The sequence below is a fragment of the Pituophis catenifer genome, unplaced genomic scaffold, assembly GCF_029215685.1.
Source record: "Pituophis catenifer annectens isolate HBS135680 unplaced genomic scaffold, rPitCat1.0.hap2 SCAF_2, whole genome shotgun sequence".
Classification (NCBI taxonomy): Eukaryota; Metazoa; Chordata; class Lepidosauria; order Squamata; family Colubridae; genus Pituophis; species Pituophis catenifer.
The window spans coordinates 148,057,722-148,074,421 of record NW_027256882.1 but is presented as its reverse complement, the minus strand read 5'-3'; positions in this window follow the sequence as shown (position 1 = coordinate 148,074,421).

Genomic DNA, 16,700 nt, shown 5'->3' with positions numbered 1-16,700 from the left:
TTAATTTATTTTAATTTCCAGGAAAGCAAGAATTGGCAAAAGATTGTCCATATACCATGACTATGGTATTTGACATTTATACACACATGATATTGTAAAACTCAGGGTTCTCAAGTTACATATTTTGAGACTGAGATTTTATTTTTAACTTTCCAAGGGCAACAGCTGTCCAAGTTCTACCTATAGCTATAGGAAACTCAGTCTTCACTATGTAACACATCTATTTGAAAGGCCGCATGGACAGAATTTTTGGTATCCCTAACCTAATATTTCTTAACACACCCTTTTGAGGCAGTAGCTGCAATCTAGCACTTTCTCTCATGTTGGTTTAATTTTTAAGAGTTATATTGTTAAAAGAAATTGGATGGCCGCCTGCCTTAGAACAGTAGCTCACAGCAACAATAACAATAATAACAACATAAAACCATATAACAAAACCTAAAAACTGGTGCCTAAAGAATCCCCTTGGGATGCCCCAAAAATGAACCACAGACCCATCACTATTCCCCAGTCCATGAGTAAAGAGCCAAGTCTTGATGGACTCCGGGAAAATTAAATGGGTGGGGGCTGCCGGATCACCCAAGGGACGTTGTTTCTCAAGGTAGGGGCAGCTGCAGAAAAGGTACACTTTTGGGGACCTGCTAGGTGGCAACATTTCAGGGACAGGACCCGAAGTGTGCCTACCCTATATAATCTGGTAGGACAGGCAGATATTCTCAGGGAGCAGCGGTCCAGTTGTATGTACTGAAATAACATCCAAACTCTTTAAGCTATTTGTGGCAGGGACCTGAAAAGTACCATGCATAGATATGATCCCATCTGTGGTGCAACTGTTTTTTTGTTTTTAGGGGAGGATTTCAGGGAGCCATAATAGTAAGATTGTTGTTGTTGTTGTTGCTTGAAACAAAGGACAAGATAGTGTCTGTCCCCATCTTGAACAGCTACCAAACAGTTTAGCAGCCAAGTCTTATTTCATGGCTGATAATGGAAACAATAGTGCAACCAGAATATATTACCCACTTATAGTACTGTATTAATGTTTATCCAAAATTTTATATGCTTTCCCATCTTGAGACTCTAGCTGGTTTCCAGTAACACAATCAAATAAAATCAACCTCCGTACAGGTTGAAAAACAATGTATGTAATGGAGCATAGCAGAGGGCATACTTTTCTTTCTGGCTTAAGAAGATCTATCGCCTACTTGGGTATAAGTACAGTAGCATTGTACTGTGGGAAGGAAAATGCATTGTTAATAAAAAAATAATACCATGAGCATCGGTAACAGTGGTGGGTTTAAAAAATGTTTACTACCGGTTCTGTGGGTATGGCTTGGTGGGCGTGACATTGCATGGTGGGCGTGACTTGGTGGGCGTGGCAGGGGAAGGATATTATACAATCTCCATTCCCACCCCACTCCAGATGAAGGTTACTGCAAAATCCCCATTTCCTCCTGATCAGCTGGGACTTGGGAGGCAGAGTATAGGTGGGGGTGGGGCCAGTCAGAATTTTTACTACCGGTTCTCCGAACTACTCAGAATTTCTGCTACTGGTTCTCCAGAACTGGTCAGAACCTGCTGAAACCCACCTCTGATCAGTAAGTATATCTACACTCTGCCATCTGCTCCATGATTATAAATATTGGGTGTACACTTCTCCTAAAAGAAAGAAAGAATTTTGGGTTAGAGTTTTGGTCCCAGTGCTCTTGTGCATGCGCATAGATGTGTGCACATGTCTTCAAGTCAGTTTCTGACCCCTGATGACTGACTGGACTAGTCCCTGCAGCTTCTTGGCAAAATTTTTCAGAAGTGGTTTGTTTTCACCTTCTTCCCAGGATTCAGAGTGACTGTCCCAAAGTCAACCAGCTGGCTTTGTCCCTAAGGCAGAACTAGATTCCCTGTGCACAGTCACTCATGCCCTCGTCACCTCTCGCCTTGACTACTGCAACGCTCTCTACATGGGGCTCCCCTTGAGGAGCACCCGGAGGCTCCAACTGGTCCAGAATGCAGCAGCGCGGGTAGTGACGGGAGCAGCCTGGCGCTCCCATGTAACACCGCTCCTGCGCGAGCTGCACTGGCTCCCAGTGGTCTTCCGGGTGCGCTTCAAGGTGTTGGTTATCACCTTTAAAGCGCTCCATGGCATAGGGCCTAGCTATCTTCGAGACCGCCTGCTGCCACCGACGATCTCCCATCGACCTGTGCGCTCCCACAGAGAGGGCCTCCTCGGGGTGCCATCCAAGACCTCGGTGCCTTCCGCCGTGCCCTTAAAACCTTCCTTTTCCAGCAAGCCGGGCTGGCCTAATTTTTTTAAGTGTTTTTAAGTGTTTTGTTTATTGTTTTTAATTAATGGGGCCAAATTTATATATGTATATTTTAACTGTATTTTAATATTTGTACTTGATGTTTTTACTTGGCTGTTCACCGCCCTGAGTCCTCAGGGAGAAGGGCGGTATACAAATTCAAAATAAAATAAATAAAAAATAAAATAAATAAACTAGAACTCGCTGTCTCCTATTTTCTAGACTGGTGCCTTAATCACTACACCAGACTGGGCCTTGGAATACACTTATTAACTCAGGGATAGCCATCAAGCCTCTTTGGAGCTGCCCCCATCACCTGCTACTCTCTGGGTGGGACATTTCGGCCATCCTTAGCTGGACCCTAGCAAACACATGGCATGGTTGCGTCCCTGACTGCATCTTATGAGCTCAAGATGCTTCCTTCATGGGTTTTCTGGCATTTCCAATCTGTCATTCTTTGCTTCAATTTCTAGCCTCAAATCTAAGATGGCTGCTTGATGGTGGGGCTACCCTGTTAATCGTTAATAACAGTAACTGAATGTTTTTATAGTGCTTCTGTCAGGTGCTCCAAGCATTCCTTCACAGCAATGTTACACCTGTAACTGGTTTTTTTTCCTGCCTTGTAAAAGTGGGGTGGGGAGCAGAAGCCGAGCTGAAGAGACCTACATTGTTCCTGAGGAATTCTTGTTAGAGGAGTAATTTCTGTGGGGATTTCCGGGTTCTTGAGCCATTTTCTGTGTCTTAACCATTATTCTACTTTCGTCATTAGAAGGCAGAGTTAAAAACAAAAACAGAATTGGGAAAACAAAGTAGAAGCAGTTGGAATGGAGAGGTATGCACGTAAAAGAATTACGGAGGTGTGTAAACATCAGGGTTGCATTTCAGGTTGGTTGGGTCAAGGCTACTCTGTGCTTTTAATCTGTAAAGGAGCATAGTGAGTGGATAATTATTTACACGGCCATGCCTGTATCCCAGAGCACCACAACATCCAAACACTTCATCGCCAAACTGAAATCATTGACTGCCTTGGCAGAACCAAAATAAAAAGTCCTAAATGTGACCCCAGTATTTGGCTGGGAGGAAGGCTGAGAATTGTTCTTATGGTTAGAAATGGAAGAAATGCAGGACAGTTTCATTCTGTCCTCAGATCTTCCATTGGAAGCATAACTTGGAAAGAAAGAAAGCTCAGCCAAAAATCTGCCTGAAATACCCAAGCCAGACTTTGTATACAACTTAAATTTACTTTGATTTGTTGATTTCAGTAGCTACCCACTTAGCTGGGTAGCCCTGTTGCTTTTTGATTGACAGGAACAGGGTTGAAATGACACAATTTTAATGCTTTTTGGGTAGCTGTGATCTCAGAGATCTCCTGGAATAAAGATGGGAGACAGGTATAAATCACAGGAATAGTGTTTTTTTTTTCCAGATGTAGAGAGGAGAATCCAGGATCAGTAATCCATGGTCTCTGCTATGTTTTGTACTTGGCCACAAGTGTCAAAGAGCTGCAACCACATTTATCTCCCTCCCAGTAGAATTTTGTTTTAAAATATTGATTTTCCATTTCCTATTAGTGAAGAGAATTCTTCATTCACTCCCAACAGTTCACTCTATATTTGTCCCCGTTCAGATGAATAGTGAACAGCTGGATACATAATGAAGTATGTGTTTGTAATATGCAACATCCAAAGTAAAGCACACAGTCTTTCAGCAAATGAACATGCAAAGAGGAAGAGTTAATTGAAACAATAGAAGCTGAACAGGTGATATTTTTAGAACCTGCTAGAACATCTTTGGGGGAATCTACCTGTTTTATTGCTGGTTTGCAGAAGATGAAGGAATGAAAGAGTGTTGATTTAGTTGGGGAAAAAAGTGAAATAGAGGAGTAGAAAGAATGATTGATCCCGCAGCAAGATGAAGTTACTAACTTCCTTTCATTGCAGATAATGAGGAAATGTGTTGATTATTGGATCTGAACAATGTATGTAGTCCTCCACCTGAGAGGCTTTGAGTCATCTATTGGAGAAACAGGGAGTGACTGTTGGGTGAATTTGGCTTGATGCTATAGCAATTTGTTGATTGAGATTTCTTGTCCAGATTTGCACTTCCTATACTTCAAGTTTCAACTCTTATCCACATTCTGTGATTTCATCTAAAGTGGTGAAAAGGTTGATTACTTTAAAATAATAGATGACTTCATTCTGAATAGCCTTGCCTGAAATGTAAGTTCATTTCTCAAAGAATCATAGAGTTGGAAAAATGTTATTGAGGCCTATCTTTGCTTTGTTCAAGCCTATGGTTGCAGCTGTTAGGATAATGGAGAATCTACCACTTCTCTGGATGAGTGCTCTTACTGCTAGGAATGTAATGTTGGAATCTATTTTTCTATCTAATGATTCAATATTTGGTGTCCTGCACTCTGAACGAGACCAAACAAGCCTTGATCCTCTAGATGATACCCTTTTAGGAATATAGAAAGTGCCATCTCCTCTTCATAAGGATAAGCATTCCCAGTTCTATTCTCTTTCCTTAGTTTCTTGCCCTTTGATCATCTTTTATGAACGCACTGTTTTAGTTCCCTGGTCCTCCTTAAAATCTTCATAGCAATTTGTTAAAAATTATAATCACAATGGTTAAAAAAGTTAACACAAATTTAAAAAATGTAAAGAAAAAAATTGAATGGGCAGAGAATACAATGGAAAAAACCCAGAATGAAAAAATAAAAATAAAATAAAAATATATAAAGAAATTACTTTCCCTTCATCACAAGTATATATTTTAGTAACTTATCATCTTCTCTTAAAATATAGGAAATGATCTCTTCTTCCCTTATCTCATCTCTTATCTGTAAATAAACCCTTAAAACCTCATGTCTTGTGGTTTCCTCACAAGGAGTAACTGCCTGGAACATTTGTGGGTGATCTCAAGTCCTCTCCTAGTTTGGAGAGAAATTACAAAGAGCTGGTCTATTTATCTCATTCTACTTTGTTCGTCAGTCTACCATTTGTTCTCTGAAAAACTGAGTCCTCTTTAAAATGTGATGTCCAGAGCTGAACATAGAAGTTGAGATGATGTCCAATCAATGCAAAATAATCTATACTTCTACTGATGCGATTGTATTTGTATCTAAAATTGTATCTAAAATTGTATTTCCCTTTCTTGTAACCGTATCACATTTTTGGCTGTTATAGGTAATTATCAATTTATGATTGGTCACTTAGCAACCATGCAAAGTTATGAAAGATACTGTATCCGCAAGGGTACTTACAACCTGGTTCCCATGCCCACTCCCCTGAAGTCACATGACTGCTTTTCAGGTGCTCAGCAGCCAAACCGCATTTACAGCCATATGCAGCTCCTGTGGCACCTGAAAATGTATTTTATGATATTTTGCCAAAAACAAACATTTACTTCTGGTTTTCAGCAACACCAGCCCATAGCAAACAATTGGTTCACTTAATGCATATCATTCACTTAACAAATATGGATTCACTTAACAATCACATCCATTATGCTCCTGAGCGGAGGACTACTTGTATTCAATTTATAATGAACCACTATCCCAAGTTCCTGTGATCTCTTATCCCATTTCTACATCTGTCATTTGATTTCCATTTATAAGTTAATTTTGTCCCTGTTAATTTTTTGAAAAAGTCTATTTATCTTACCTATCCAGGTGGTTTTAAATTTTTTAAAGTATCCTATTCAGTTTTGTGTCACGTGCAAAGTTAATAAAGATTCTTTCCATGTCCTCATCCAAATCATAAGGATAACTATTGAATAATTCAGAATCCAAGATTGGACCTTGTGATACCATCACTAATATCCTATTCTAGTTTGAATAAATGCCACTGACAAGATTTTTTGAAGGGTGATTTTTGAGCCAGCTATGGATCCATCAACCAATCATTCCATCTAGCCCATACTTAATTAACTGTTAAATAAAATGTTAGGAAGTACTTCCTGAATGCTTTGCTGAAGCAAGATATATTAATCTTAAGCATTTCGACCATGTAATACAGAAATTAAGACCTGAATCAAGCTGAACTCGTGTCTTCATGGACGTGTTCATGTAGTTTTCAGGGCAACATTATAGAATTTACTTGCCACTGCTTTTTTTCAGGCTAGCTTTATAGCCCAGTTACCCTTTTTGGCCTCCCATCCAAACAATAGTTTGATTCAGTGTTGCTTAGCTTTCTGAGATCATTCAAGGTGATGGTGCTATCACCTTAATCAGAATATGAGGCAAGGTTAGTTTGGCAAATCTTGTCCTTGAAATATCCTTACTGACCTGTGGCAATCAGTGTACGTACAGACTGACATATTTACAGAATTATCTGCTCTAGAATCTTTCCAGTACTTATGTTATGTAGATCCCTGGATTATTCTTTTCTCCTATTTGAAGGTAGGAATATTTGCCTTCCTCCATTTATTTGTTGCTTCACTCATTCTCCAGGATTTTTCTCCAGAAATGTTCAGCCAAACTACAAACAGCAAGCTTCTTCAGTACCCTAGACTGCAATTCCTCTGGTCCTGGAGATTTAAGGTCATTCAAAGGAAGTAGATGCTGCCTGATAATGCTTCTGTCAATCTCAAATTTCAGTACTTGTCCTTCTTTTCACAATTGTCTAGTAAAACATACACCTTCTCCTTAAAGAAGATATGGACAAATAGAATACGGAATATTGGAGAGGACCTTGGAGGTCTTTTAGTCCAGGGGTCTCCAACTTCGGCAACTTTAAAAATTGTGGACTTCAACTCCCAGAATTCCTCAGCTAGCAAAGCTGGCTGAGGAATTCTGGGAATTGAAGTCCACAAGTCTTAAAATTGCCAAGATTGCCTGGACTAGTCCAAGTGGTTGTCCAATCTCTTTTTAAAAACCTTCAGTGAAGAAGCACCGACAACTTCTGAAGGCAACCCGTTCCACTGATTAATTGTTCTCACTGACAGAAAATGTTTCCTTAATTCTAGGAGGGAATTAAATAGAATGTTTTCTTTGTGATTTATTGGATTTTGCTATTTTATGCAGTAGCTGATTTTCTTATTTTCTTTAAAGATCATTTTCACTAATTCAAGGTGAACTTTCCTCACACAGTTCTGAGCTACCTAGCTTTCATCCAATCCTAGACAATGCACGTGAGAGCCTTTCTGATCAAGCTATTCATCCTTTAGCTAAACACTTTTCTACCACTTATTATGAAGCACAAGTCCATCTTATACCAGCGGTCCACCATAACTCTCCTGTATAACCAATCATTAGTTTGCAATGGACACCACCCAATTTCCCAGGTTCTTGAGCTTCCACCCTAGATCTTCAGAGAACAGGGCAACATGTTTGCAGCTGTTTCTTGAAGTATCATTTGTCCTCACATGGATTAGTAGGAAGGGATAATTGGAGATTATTCTGTCATTTTCCTGAGCCCTGCTCCAGGCAGACAGCACATTTCACAATTTGAAGGGTCCACTTGGAAAACATTTGTTTCAACTTACTATAGTAAAAAATGATCAACTGTTAGTTAGGACTGTTCGTTCTCTTATTGCAAGGAACAATAGCATCCCCTCTACTCTTGAAGAAGTTCCCATCCCGCCTCCTGTTTCACAGTGTCTTTTTTTCCTCCTCTGAAAACTCAGAACCGTTTCTCCACCCCCAGCAACTAATTGTCAGGGTCGATGGGAAATGTCACAAAGGATCTATGGATCTAGTGGGTTACAATTAATTTCTTCTCCTTGCCTTTTCTTGTTAAAGGTGTGTAGAGTTCATGTTCTTCTTTGTGATAGTTGAAGTAAACCAGGGGTGGCATTCATTTACCTTTGCTACCTGTTCGCAAATGTGAGTGCGCGCACCTCCTTCACGCATGCTCAGAGCCTTCTGTGCATGCGCAGAGGGTCAAAAATGGGACGTGATGATATCCGGGCAGGTGGGCGGAGCCTCCCACTGCCGGCGCTACCGGATCACACGATCCGGATAGAACCGGCTGAATTTCACCACTGAAGTAAACCCATTTTCCCTAGATCTGAAAAGTAGAACTACAGACTGGAGCAATGAGAAAGTAAAATTTAAACACCGGTGATTAAACAATTTTGTTTTTACACAACTTCTCTCAATGTACAGTACATGATTTGACACACCCACTCAAGAAGTTGGGGTTATAATTATATTGTCAAAATATAAGTTGATTGTGACCTGCCAAAGGAATCAAAGTTGATTTAGTTATGTAAAATTGCTTTAGTTGGGTCCAGATGACTCTCCATTGTTCAGAGAATAAATGAGGATGTGTGGATCTTAGTCGATTTCCCTCTTACTTGAAGGATCTTAGTACACATATTCAAGCATATATGGACGGAGCCTTTTTAAAAAAAATGCATGCAGAATACATGTAAGTGAGACTGGCTATGTTCTTTCAGAGCTCCCCATCAACTTTTTATATGCCAAAAGGAACACATTAGCCTTGCTTTTTGTGTGTGAGATTCCTTTGTGGAGCCATGTAGCTGATGGTGACTCACAAGGTTTCAATAAACAGCTTTTCTGGCATTATTTTTTTTAAACATTGAAATGGTTGGGTCCTCTGACTTCTACAGGTGAACCTTGTAGAATTAGAATTAAAAGTCAATTTGGCTTAGTGGTTATGGTGCTGGCTTAGAAACCAGGAAACTGTGAGTTCTAGTCCCACTTTAGGCATGAAAATTGGCCCAGTCATTCTCTCTCGGCCAACTCACCTCACAGGGTTGTTGTTATGGGGAAAACAGAAGGAGGAAGGAGTATTAGGTATGTTCTCTGCCTTGAGTTATTTATAAAAATAATAAAGGTGGGATATAAATAAAATATGAATGGGGGGCATGCAATGGCTCATTGGTTAAAGATGCTGAGCTTGTGCTTATCAGCTGGAAAGATGATAGCCTGAGTTTGAGACCCAAGCACCGTGTGATGGGGTGAGCTCCTCTCCGTGCCCTAGCTCCTGCCCACCTAACAATTCGAAAGCATGCAAATGTGAATAGATAAATAGGTAGAAGGTAACAGCATTCCATGCGTCTCTGTCAGAGGTGGTATTCAGCAGGTTCTGACCAGTTCTGGAGAACCGCTAGCAGAAATTTTGAGTAGTTTGGAGAACCGGTAAGTATCACCTCTGACTGGCCCCACCCCTATTTATTCTCTGCCTCCTGAGTCCTAGCTGATCGAGAGGAAATGGGGATTTTGCAGTAACTTTCCCCTGGAGTGGGGAGGGAATGGAGATTTTACAGTATCCTTCCACTGCCACACCCACCAAGCCATGCCCACCAAGCCATGCTATGCCCATCAAGCCATGCCCACAGAACCGGTAGTAAAAAAAAATGAATTCTACCACTCGACTCTGTGTATAGTCATGTTGGCCACTTGACCATGAAAATGTTTTCAGACAACACTGGCTCCCTTGATTAAGAAATGGAGATGAGCACTGCCCCCTAGAGATGGACACGACTGGACAGGGGAAACCTTTACCTTTATGAATAAAATAAATACAAATAAAATCCTGCATTTCCATGTAAACTTGGCAGTGGCTGTCTGGAGCTCAACCCTGGAACCGTCCAATTCCCAGGGAAAATCAGGGCCTACAAGAAGCAAAGCATGGACCCATTTCACAGTGTGGATGACCTACCCAGTATTTCCAGTGCAGAATTGGAAAGAACACTTAATATATCTGATGACAGGCTCTGATGGGGCATTTTTAGTGAGAGTTTCTGGTTTCTATGCCTTCATTTACAGGAAGTTACTGTTTCCAGCAATGGATTGTATACGTACGTATTAGGAGGGCAATAATTTCCACCTACCAGAGCCAACTCAGGTGTCCTTGCTTTGATAGGACAGAGACCCTGAAATTATGGCAAAGTCTTTGGGGGCTGGCGGAGGAGAAGTCAGTTCTTATCTCAGCCTGGGCAGAGACAAAACTGCTCTTTTTTCCCCCCCTCCACTGCTCAGTTCTGAGTCACGTCTGGGACTTGAATAGCGGCCATGCAAAGGACTTGTCACTATGACAGGGGGACAAAACCCAGTAGGTCTGGCTCCTAGCCCTCGCCGGCTTCCAAACCACTACTTGTCACTTCCTCCCCGCCCCCTCCAGCTCATGCTCAGCATAGACTAAAAAGAAAAAAAGAAAAAAAAAACAAAAACCAAGCACCACCACCCTGGGCCATCCTTGATTCTTTCTTTGTAATCCGTGTCTACACCATTGAGGCTTGCCACCCAGGGAAAAATATTAGGGGTTTTGGCCTTAAACGCTTAGAGTTGTTCAGAAGGGGGAGTCCGAATGGGAATCCTAGTCTCCAAGGCTAAAGAAGGAAAGGGGGGGGGGAGGGCAGATGATTGAGAGGTAGTAAACATTTCTTCCCTCTTTTCCTTCTACCCCTCTTTTTTGTACCCCCCTCCTTTGTACTGTTATCTCTTCAGGAAGTGCCTCCATATGTCTGGCTGTGGCCTCTCTCCCAGGCTGGAGCCACTGTCTGGATTAGAGAGAAGGGGCTGTGTGTGTGCAAAGTTGCCAGTGCTCTCTGATTCTCTGCCTATTTTGCCCACTGAGAGAGGAGGCTGCCAGCAGAATGGACTAAGACGGATGTGTCACTCATGTCTGGGAGTAAGAAATGGACTCTCAAAGGCGAGCTTCCCATATACAACACCGCATCTTCCTCCACAGTGCCAAGACCATTCAACCTCGACTTACAAAGAAAGTGTGTGTGTGTGTGTGCGTGGGTGTGTGTGTTAACAAAGCACAGGCAATCCTCGACTTACGACCACAGTTGAGCCCAAAATTTCTATTGCGAAGCAAGTTAAGTGAGTTTTGCCCCGTTTTGCCACAGTTGTTAAGTGAATCACTGCAACTGTTAAGTTAGCAATACGGTTGTTAAGTGAATCTGGCTTCCTCATTGACTGCTTGTCGGAAGGTCGCAAAAGGAGATCACATGACCCTAGGACATGGCAATCGTCATAAATATTAGTCAGCTGCTAATTGCCAAATTGCCACATGACCATGGGGATCCTGCAACAGTTGTAAGTGTGAAAAATGGTCATACGTCACTTGTTTCAGTGCCATAACTTTGAAAAGTCACTAAACAAACTGTTGGGGCATCACTTTGAGAGATTCAGTTGCATGCTCTTGAAAACTATTTGGGTGTTACAGCTACTCTTCTTGCTTGGCTTGACCAACTCCTGCTTAAAAAAAATCTACAGCAGGGGTTCCCAACCTGTGGGCTGTGGCCCACTAGTGGGCTGTGAGGGGTTTACAATCGGGCTGCGTAAACGGCCAATGAGCACACGCACATCCTCATTTGTGCAAGCAGCGGGCAAGCACGCGCACACATTCTTCATTTAAGTGAGTGGCAGGTGTGTGTGCACGCTGCTTGCACAAATGGAACTGCAGATGCACTCTTGCTAGCCTCTCGCCCAGAACCATCCCCTCTCCTCCCCCGCTGGTCCGCAAAGCCGGTAATGTTGGGGAACTCTGGTCTACAGTATATGAGGGAAGAAAAGAACATGGCTGGCCAACTGCAAGAGCAAGGCATTAGTTACAACCTGGTGCACTTCACAGGATCCCTGTGAACATGAATCTACTTGTGAGGACCCACCTGATGAAGCTGTCTTGAGAAAGCAAGCTCTAGTAGATCTGGCCGCTGCTTAGAGGTGAGACTAACCGGAATACCTGTGTGTGCTGCTTTTCATGGATTCTGTGAAAGAAAAAAAGGGGGCTCTTAATATGCAAAATAAACTCCAGGCTTTCCAAGGAGATGCTAGTTACTATAGTGGCACCTCAGGGACTCTAACGTGAGAAAGGATAATAACAACTTTCATTTTCTAATAAGCAAATGCATTATATATTTCTGCTGCAGAATGCCTGGACACGATCTTCCTTGACACTTTATGGTTGCCTTGACCGTAAGGATGCTAGTCAGGAACTGAAGTAAAACTCAGTTGGAGAGTACCACGTTGTGGAAATTAGCAATGTAAAGCTAACCGAAGGCAAAAGGCTATTTTAGCAGGTTCACTTTTTCTTCTCTTGTAGCATCTTTAGATGCACCTACCAGTCTTTCTTCTGCATAATGGATAGATGCCCGTTTTCATTTCTGAAACGCTAGGATGAGGATAAGGAACCTTTAGCCCATCAGACAATGACTTTCAGTGTCCCTCACCCTTGGCCATGATAGTTGGAGCTGGGGGAGAGGGTTGTAGTTCAGGGACATCAGTGGCTACCACTACCCATTCCTGCCCTAGAGCAGAGGTGCCCATTCCTTGTTATCCCTGCACTGTAACTTAAATGGATTCCTTCATGAGATTATCAGTCATGTTAACCTCCTGCAACGGAGAGACTCTTGAACCAATTGTATATGATTTCTTGGATTAGCCAGATGACATTAAAATCCAAGTATTGTCTGTTTCTGTGGATCCTCAAAAAGTTACACACACACACACACACACACACACACACACACACACACACACACACCAGTGTGCTAATTGAGTGGCTGTTGTGCAGCTGCCTGATAGCCCTGTGGGTTGATTGGAAGAATACACCCAACAAAACAGAAAGGAGGGATGGGAGCAAAACCCAAGCCAGTCCCTCTGCAGGGGTGGGGGGAGGGGGGGTCCTTTCAGAGCAGATCCACTTCTATGTCTTCTTGTAGCCTTGGGGTAAGATCTTTTATGTCCTTGCTAGGGTGGAGTTCTTAGCCAGGCCTCCAGTTCCGTCCACCTTCCCGTGGATAATCAACCCGTTGTTGTCCAGCCAGGACATTGCCTAAAGCAGCCTCTTCAGAACACAGCAGCTCCATCCAAGGACAATGCAACCCCTGTGACTGGACTTCCCGCCCTTTTCAGATCTGGCAGGGGTTTCTGTCTCCACACCCAAGAGGCCTAATTCTTCTGTGAACGCTTGGACCCTCTGGATGATTCATGGGGTGAAAAAGATTTGATTTACGAGAGCGGACAGAACTGATTTTAAATGATTGAATGGACTTCTAATATGTCTCTCAAGTCAAATTCATCAAGCGGGATCAGTCTTCTAACTTGACTGGAGATGCATTAGAGAAGCAGTTAATCATTAAACAAGGAGTTGCGAACTTCTAGATGTTGCTGAACTACAAAGTCAGAGTAGTGCAAGGGTTAAAGTGCCAGGCTGGCACCAGGAACATGTGGTCATTCAAGCTCACCACTTTGGGTCTGTCTCTCTCTCTTAGCCAAGTTGTCGCTGCAGAGAAAAATTGGAAATGGGTTGAGCTCCTTATCACAACAATAACAATAAGATACGCCAGCATCCTTTCTGACTCTCCTGTCTGGGGCTGCCAAGAGTTGTGGTGTAGCAACATCTGGAGGCCCATTGCTTCTCTCCCCCTTGCTCAAGAATTCTCTGTTGTCATTTCTAGCCACAACTGTATCTCTTTGTCCTCGTCCCCATGGTTGAGAAAGTTGTGATACATGTTTGGAAAGCCAAATCCTGTTGTGTTCTGGGTACCAACCTACCCTCTGAATGTCACACACTCTAAACTCCTGATTGGTTGAGACTGTTGGTTCAGCCGGTTGGTTAGTGGGTTGTGCCACACTTGGCAAAAGAAGCTGCCCAGCCAGTTTGGCGGTGTGTCAGTTTGGAGGCGATAGGAGGAGAAAGCTTGTGGGCTTAGGAAGGTTTGCATTTAACTCCCGTAAACTTCATAGATATTAAACAACTGTACACACCCAAGCTAGGGCCTTCAATAGGGCAAACAATTCAATAGTGACAAGCCTAGCATTCTCCCCTAAAAGCTTTATTAATTTCTAGACGTTCCTTTTTATGAATTGAATTGCTATCTTGATTATGTGGAACTTAATAGGGCTTTGTTCTGAGTGTAAACAAAGTTCTCCATTTCTTAGTTGAAGAACAAGAAACAAGCAAGATAGGTGTGTGTATACATTTATCTCCTAGAATTTATTTTCTAAGTGTTGAAGAATACAGCTTTTATTATTCAGTGACAAGGCTAAAATATTTTTACTCGGTCTATCACTGAAATTGCTTCTTTACGCACCTACAAACTACTATTTATTTCCTGTATTTGAGGCGGGGTTTTTGGACCAATAGCTTATTTATTAGTTACATTTGTTTGCTGTCCATATTGCTCCCAGGCCTAGGATCAGAGGTCAACCAGTGAAGCGACTGGAAGAATTAGACAAAACAAAAGAACACTTTTTTACACAGTGTATAATGAACATGTGAAGTTTGTTTCCATAAGAAATAAGAACTTGGATGGCTTTAAAAGGAGATCCTTTTAAATCCACAGAGGACCGTTGTTTAAAGAGCCATGAGTTTTGAAAAGTCAGTCTTCAAGAGAGCTCCGTGAGTATTATAGGGCCTAGAGACATCAACAATATTCTGCAGAAGCTAATGCATCCCTGCAAACATTCCATATAATGAAAAAATTAACATGGGGGAAAAGGGAAGGTCACTTTTGATGGCTATCTCTAATTTTTAAGCACAGTGAAAAATTTGGGGGAAAAAACCCATAGTTTCAGCCGCATGTTCTAGTTATAATTTTTTGGGGGAAAGAATGCAGGGGCCTGTTGTAGAATTCAGTGTTCTTTGCTAGTTCTCTTTCCTGAGAGCGGAAACAAATAATTTTGGTGGAGTCTGTAGACATGAGAGGCTGCAAATTGGATGTTTGTTTGGAAAGGCTGGATGTTCAAGTTCTTCTTGTGTCTTCATATCCATCATATGCACTGACTATAGTTTCAGTTATGTGATGACTGCTTTTCACGCATCTTAATGTCCCAACCCAATACTTACCCTTCTGAAATTTTGCAAGGTCCCTCCCCTTAAATGCCTTTCTGATGTAACTATTTTTCAAATTGATTGCTAAGGTACAGGAGGTCTGTGGGTCCGTCTTGGGATGGGGCTGCCAGAAGTGCTTGTCAAAAGCTGGTAGGGAAAGTTGCAGATAAACCAGTTGCCGAGTGCCCTAATCACGATCACATGACTCTGGGGATGTTGTGACAGTTGCAACTATAAGAACTGGTCACACATCTGCTTGTTCAGCACCATCATAACTTCAAATGTTTGCTGAATGATGGTCACTAAACGAGGATGACCTGTATCCTTTATCACCATATGTTAACTGGGCCAGTACTTCTGTAACAGAGAAATTATGACAGCCTTAGCAGATAAGCAGATTCCATAATTTTTTATGGAAACATAGTTCTGGAGAAGATAGAAGTAGACCATTTTCTTTCTTCTTAGCAGGAAATCCAACTGATTATGTGCCATCAAATTGTTTTTGACTCTTAACTATCACATAAATAGATTTTCTCCATAATGATCTGTTTCTAACCTGGTTCTTCAGCTCTCCTAATGGTGTACTCATCACCACTGTAACTGAGTTCATCCATTTTGTTGTTGCTTGTTTTCTTCTTCTTTTTCCTTCCAAATTTCCCAGCATTAACGCTTTTTCCAGAGAGCTGAAATACGGTAGGATAATTTGACTCACAGACCTGTACCTTAGCAATCAATATGAAATGAGAACTCTCGGTTGATTTGTTCAATGATCCATGATTTGTTGTTTTGGCTGTCTAGGTTATTCTCAGGAGTTTTTTCTAATATCATAGTTCAAAGGTGTCAATACTCTTCCTATCCTGCTTCTTTAAAGTTCATCTTTTGCTTTTATAAAGTGTCACATCACAGCATTTGAATATCTTTTCCAAGGCCTTGATGCCTGCTTTAGCAAGTGCTGGTCTGCAGCATATTTCTTGACTAAGCTGTATTCATTGAAACCTTACTTCGCATATTTGATTTATTTATTTGTAAAATTTATTAGCCACCCATCTGAGATTTGGTCCCAAAAAGCAGTTCTGGAACTAAGCAGGAAGCTTTTCAAATGTATTTGCCATTCTGTTTGTTGACTATGTATATCGGTTGATACTCTTGCCTTAATGGCTATGAAAAGTTTACAAAAATCGACATCCTGGGAGGTAGGCAATATATTACTACAGAAATATTCACAGATTGGAGACAAATGCAAAATAATGGCCAGTAAAATGGCGGCGCGTGCTCAGCCTGGGAATTTGTTTCAATCCAAGAACAATTCTGTTCACAGAGAAATCTATCCCATCTCCTTCTGCCAAGTTTTCTAGATTTTAATTTGGGTGAGAGAAAATGCTTTTGTTTCTGCTGCTACTGTGAAATCTTTGCTGACCTGCCGTGAAGCTGTATGCAGCAGGCCAAATTCTGTTGCAATTCCCTTTCACTTGTATATTAGAAATGACAGAGGGTTGATGCAAATTCCATAATTGGGGACAATTTGCATCCTGTCATCATGATACAAATGGCACAAATACATACAAATGATGGAATTTGCATCGTTTATTTCATCATGTAGATTTATTCTTCATCTCCCCCCAAATTGGGGGAAAATGGGTTCTCT